This window comes from Marmota monax, unplaced genomic scaffold (genome assembly GCF_021218885.2).
Source record: "Marmota monax isolate L192 unplaced genomic scaffold, Marmota_monax_Labrador192_F-V1.1 WCK01_AAM20220418_F8-fsc00401, whole genome shotgun sequence".
NCBI lineage: Eukaryota > Metazoa > Chordata > Mammalia > Rodentia > Sciuridae > Marmota > Marmota monax.
Genome location: NW_026692020.1, coordinates 23,799 through 29,798, shown reverse-complemented (window position 1 = coordinate 29,798; position 6,000 = coordinate 23,799). Strand labels below are relative to the sequence as shown.

The 6,000-nt window shown below is 53.8% G+C and overlaps 1 pseudogene; it reads right to left on the bottom strand.

Annotated features, from left to right (window-relative positions):
• Positions 1 to 667: 667 nt before the first annotated feature.
• LOC124097428 (protein-tyrosine kinase 2-beta-like) overlaps positions 668 to 6,000 on the bottom strand; it is a 28,733-nt pseudogene continuing 23,400 nt past the window's right edge.

Below are 6,000 nucleotides of genomic sequence, written 5' to 3'. Positions count from 1 at the left end.
CCTGAGTCAGGTACCCTACTGACCAGTTGGGACAAAGGGCTGGAGCACACCTGTCCCACTGCCAGGTGCTTTCCTTGGCCATGGCCCAGCGTCAATCAGCCCTTGATCTGCACCCAAAAGAACACCATCATCTCTTGCCTGGCTGTGGTTCATGGCCAGCCTCCTCCCACAAAGGGCACATCAAACCAACACCACAGTCCAACAAACCACAAAGCAAATGGTACAAGTTTAATTCAACCTCAAATCTGATAGAAAGAAGGTAAAAGAAGGCTCAACACAATCACTTGAGAAAGGAAGGGATCAGATGAGAAAAGGGGGTGGGGGAGAAGAGGAGGAGTAAGAAAAGGCAGGGAAGGTAAAGGAAGAAAGAGGAGGTTGCCAGGGAGAGAGCAGATTGTGGTCCAAAGTGCAGTCCTGGCCACTGTCTCTCTGCTCCTTCCCCTGATACTTGGTGTGATAACAACACAATGTCCTGTGCCAGAATTCCCAATCAGTTTGTTCTTGGACTGTGTCCCAGATTCCCCATCAGGAGGAAACCCAGCTGTCAGTCCAGAACAAACTCACATTAAATAAATTTGAATATACACTGTACAAGAAAGCCAGCCCATCCCCCCATCTTAAAGCCTCCTGACCCCCCCCCCCCAATAAAGCCCTTCCATGGCCCCTCTGTGCATCAGGGGATCCCTGAGAGCTGAAGAGGAAGGAGAAGAAATAGCTTGGCTCCCATGTGGGCCCGCCATGTCCATGCATAAGCACTTTTGGCTGCTAGGGACACTACTGTGACCCCAATGAGGCTCCAGAACCCAGGTTGGGGTGGGAGGGGTAGCTGGCAGTGACAGTGACCTCTGAACCATGTGTGTCACACCCACCCTGCGTCCATATCCAGAGTCCCCTCCATCCAGCTGCAGCCTGAACAGCACAGTCTGGGGTGGGGTGGGGCGGGGAGGGGGTCATGCAAAGTGGTGAGGGAAGGACCCCTCACCCCGGGCCTTCCCTGAGAAGACCATGTGACCAAAGGCAAGGCAGGGGAGGTGCATGATGGGTGGGGGTGGAAGACAAAGGCAGGTGGCCCCCACCCTAGGTTACTCTGCAGGTGGGTGGGCCAGATTGGCCAGGACCTTGGCCTGGTCCATGGCATCCAGCAGGTTCTTGGCGTCCACGGCCAGGGTGCGGGAGGCTGTGAGCATCTGTTGCTTGCACTCCTCACTCACGGAGGTCACAGCATTCTGCTGCGCCAGCCGCATTTTGTTATGAGGTCTGCCAGGTCCTTGTTGAGCAGCTTCTGGGTCCCCTCAATCTGTAGGGAAAGCACACAGAGAGGCGAGGTGCTTGGCTGTGGGGAAGGGTATTGGCTGAGGTAGTCAGAAATCCCTGGGGACAAGGTGGGTCTAGGCCTGGCTGAATCCAGCCCCCATACAGATTGGAGTGGGCATCCCAACCCCTAGCCAATCATGTGTGAGCATGGCCTGACCCCACCCCATATGCCATCCACTCGCAACAACCCTTCACACCACCAGCATTCAAGTGAACGGTTAGAGTCCATGTCCCTGTGCCGTTTTGTATCTGTCTACCGTCAAATCAAGAGATCTGGGATTTTTTTTAAACCACCACATTCCCAGAGCCTAGCACACTGAGCACATGAAACACAAGAGATGTTTGTTGAATGAGTGAGTGAGTACATGGTACATACAGAGCTATCACATCAGACCTGACCTCTCCTCAGGAAATTTGCCCTAAAACTGTCTAGTTCCCTGGTGGCCATCTCAGCCCTCTGATGGTACCTGCCTAGATGGGGTGCCTCTGTGGGCTACTGCTGCCACCCAGAGGCAGGTTGAGAAATGTCCCAAGTGTCCCTGCTCTGTCTTGCCTTGAGCAGGCAGATGGTTAGGGTGGTGATGGGATGGGCCACATGCCACATGGATCATGTGGCAGATGGCTGACCGTGAGAGGCAAAGGATCCCAGGGCTCCACGGGAGGTCCACATTTGGTTTCTAGACAGACAATCGACAAATGTCCAGGGGCCCTGGATCAGCTTCTTACAGCTGCAGTAACAAGTGACCACAAACCTAGCAGCTCTGAGCAGCACAGGTCATTCCTTTACAGTTCTGCAGGTCAGACTTCTGAGCGGGCCGAATGAGGCTAACACCAGGGTGCGGACTGGACTGCGTTCCTTCTAGAGCTGGGCAGGGTGTTCCCTGCCTTTCCATATGTTGAAGCTGCACCTTCCAGCAGCAGTGTCCTTCTGACTTTGGTTTCTGTCATCACAGCCCTTCTCTGACCTTCCTCCCACTGCCCATTAATAAGGACACAGGCCCACTTGGGAAATCCACATAATCTCTCCCTCTCAAGAGCCTCACACTGATCACATCCCCCAACCCCCTTTAGCCTTGTAAGATAATGCGTTCACAGGTCCCAGGGATCAGGCTAGGTCCCTGGTGGTCATCACAGGGCTGTGTCAGCAGGACACCTGGATTCCCAGGGCTTCATTGACAGGATTTCAATGACACATTCACCTTGACCTTGGTCCAGTGAGTAGATAAAGGACAAAGGATGGGGAGGGGAGGCAGGTGTGCCCTCTTGCACATCTGCATTCAATGAGAATTCATGGCAATCTGAGACCTGATAGGAAATTCACCCCAGAAGCTGGCTAGGATCCTGAGGGCCTCTTGGCCCTCTGGTGGTTGCTGCCCAGACATGCTGTGAAGTCTCCTGATGGATAGAAATGGGGCTGCCCAGGTGGCCCAGGGGCCTCTGCTAGAAATGCAACTAGGAACAGGTGGAGGTACCAGGAGAAGTGACAGATTCGACACCATCTAGGATAGGACACCTACCTCTGTACTCGAAGATGATGGCAAGGAGGGCAAGAGATCATCCACACTCCCATTGAGCTTCCTCAGGGTCAGCCCCACGTTCTGAGGGGAGGAAGGCGCAGGGCAGCTGTTACCGCCTGCTGTTTTCTTTTCCAGAAAGCCCTGTTTGCTTTGGCCAGAGCACTTCTTGGGGGTTTCAGGAACCAACTTCCCTTTGACTGTGGGTGGAGACACCACCCCCTTCTTCAGGGGTGACAGCCCCACCTCCATGGGTCCCTTCTGCCTGGGCTCTCACCTTTACCACCACCATGTAACCCTCAGGGGGCAGCTGGCATAGCTTATTCTTGAGATCCAGCACTGCCCGTACCAACTCCATGACATTGAGGTATACCAGGTCATTGGTCCAGTCCAGGTTGGCTGTGGGCTGGATAGACTAAGGACAAGAAGCAGAGGGGGCTGGGGGGACCTGGGAGGACTCTGCTACCACTGCTGTTCTTTCGTGGGTAGGCAACTCAGCCACCAGCCCACCAGGAAGGACTCTTTTGTGGAGCAATAGTGACCTTTCCTGGGCGTGTATCCCTCCCTTCTGCCTCCAGGACAATGGCTGTCCAGCCAGGGAGCCTAATCACATTCTGATGATGGCCTCACCAGACCCATGGAACCATCACCTAGACTTGGGGTCCAGGTTGGTCAGTGCCCGTTAGGTGATTCTAATGGGCAGCCGACATCAAGAACCACTGTTCTAGAGCAAAGAATACCAGTGGCCACACAGGCTACTGCAAGGACGGGGTGGGGGGTTCCAAAAGCTTAAGAGTGGCTCAAAAGAGAAAGGGGCCACTTGTCCTCCCTCAGGGCTGCACGTATGAGTTTTCCTCTGGGTCAGGCAGTGGGGACAGGAGCCTGGCTCTACCCCTGCTTCTACATGTACCAGCTGAGGTAGCCTGAGGCAAGGTGCTTGTCTTTAAAGACCATAGTATTCAGTCCTGGGAATCCCCACTCCAATTCATATCCAGCCTTCAGGGAGCCAAAACCTACCTGTGCCCCCAGTTGTGATGGGCTTCTGTGGGGGCCCTGTGAACTCCGCTGCAATGGGAAGGACAGTGAGTGAGTAAGTGGGTAGAGGGGTCTCAGCAGCTGGCCTTTGCCTTCATACCCACTGATGATCAAGCAAAGCCCTCTCCTCCATTATCAGGAGACTCTGGGGGTATTAGGCCCCAATCCCAGGAAGATGGTAGGGGAAGAGCATGCTGGCCTCTGTGGTTTTGTATAGAAAGAAAAAAAATCAAAGTCACAGCAAAGATGGAGTGACCTCATGGGAGTTCCAGCTCTGGCATGCTTCCTCCTTGATGGACACAGGCCTGAGGGACAGCAACACTCTGGCCTTGGCCACCCGTGAAAAAGAAGCCTCACTCTCTACAGGCAATGGGGGTCCGTGGAGCCCCCACCATGGTGTATCAGCTGCTCATGGGTAGATTTGTGAGGATTCTATAATGATTTTCCTTGAGCATTTGGAGCTCAAGTAAATGAAATACCAGCAGAGCCTTGCTATTCACGCCCACTCTGATGAACAAAGACACACACAGGCCCTATGCAGCTGCTGGAAGGGAAAGCACAGGACGGAAATCAGAACACCTGGTTCTGCTCACATCTCCACCACCAAAGAGCTCTGCCTCCCAAGACAGCACATCTATATTCCCCCAGTCTCAATTTTCATCTGCAGAATAAGAGGGTTAGCTCTGACGTCACCTGGAACCAGAGAGCCTAGGCTCACCCCTGAGCCGTGCTAATTAGAAGCTGGGTGACACTGGGCAAGTTATCAACCAGCCGGTGTATCAGTTGCATCCTTTGTAAAATGGAGACACACTGCCTGTCTTTGAGTTGCTACAATACAAATGAGTTAATATTTGTGACTTGGGCTGGTGCCTGGCTTGTGTTAAGTTCTCTGTGTCCATTGTCCTTGCTCTTCTTATCATTATCATCAGCTCCTCCCCCTCCTTTCCCTGACTTCAGCACAAGCTTCTGGAGAGATCTCCTAGGCTTAGTCTCATTCATCCCTTGGGCTTGGAGAAGACCTACAAAGTGGGGGAGGTGGGTGGAGCTACTTAACCTTCCTCCACCAGAATGAGGAATGGAAAGGTGAGAATCACCCACTCTGCCAAATAAAGGCAGGCAGGAGATGGACCGAGAACAGGACCGAGGAGGTGGGCAGAGCAGGGAGCAGCTCTCCACTGTAAGCTGACCCCCTTAAAAAAAAAAAAAAAAAACAAGGCAAATAGATGGTTCTTAACATTGCAGCCATACTCTGCTGCCCCCTGCACAGGCAGTAAACAAAGATGGGCTACCACAGAGACCCAGGTGGGGACTCCAAAAGGAAGGGCAGGAACACTCACTGTAGCCGGCCTCCTTCTCTGGGGTCTACAAGGAAAGAAGGGAAGAGAACAGTCACTTCTACAGCTCTGGAGACCACCCACTGTACCCCCTCCCTCACCCTGCTCCACAGTGTGATTAGAGACTATGGCCATGGGGTGGGAGGGTCCCAAGATGGGCAGCCCCAAGGAGGAGACAGGCAGGCCCAGGGACTGTTGATTCCTGGGGCGACAAGGCCTTCCCAGGCCATGGCTCTAAAAAGAGGCCTCTCCAGGTGACTTACATGGGGACTTATCCTTCATGCAAACCATAGGGTCCTGCAGAGGAGATGAAAGGCAACAACTTAGGGTTTGGAACTGAACACCAGAATGCATGGCATGCATTTGTCCCAGTTAGTGGGAGGCAAAGAGGGCATGGGGAGAGCAGGGAAACCCCTCCGGGGCTCCAGGCAGACTCACCAAGGACTTCTCCTCCTGCCTCAGCCACTGGGAATCTTCCAGCATCGTCTCAGCCTCCCACAGCTACTGGGCCTCTTCTCTGCTGCTGGTTCGGATGAAGTCCTCCTCCTGGGAGGACAGTGGAGAGAAAGGAGAGATGCAATGAGCCCCATCCCAGGCTTGGAGGAGGGACGGTCCCCAGAAGAGCCTCAGGGGAGCCACAAGCCTCGGCCTTGCAGCCACTTTTTTCTAGCTTGTTCTTAGCCCAGCAGCCCTATATCAGGTGTCAGCCTCACACACGGCCCTGGTGGCAGCAGGAATGATGAACCCCAGCACACACTGCTAAACATGCACCGTACTCAAGCTGCGACGTGAACTGTCAATTA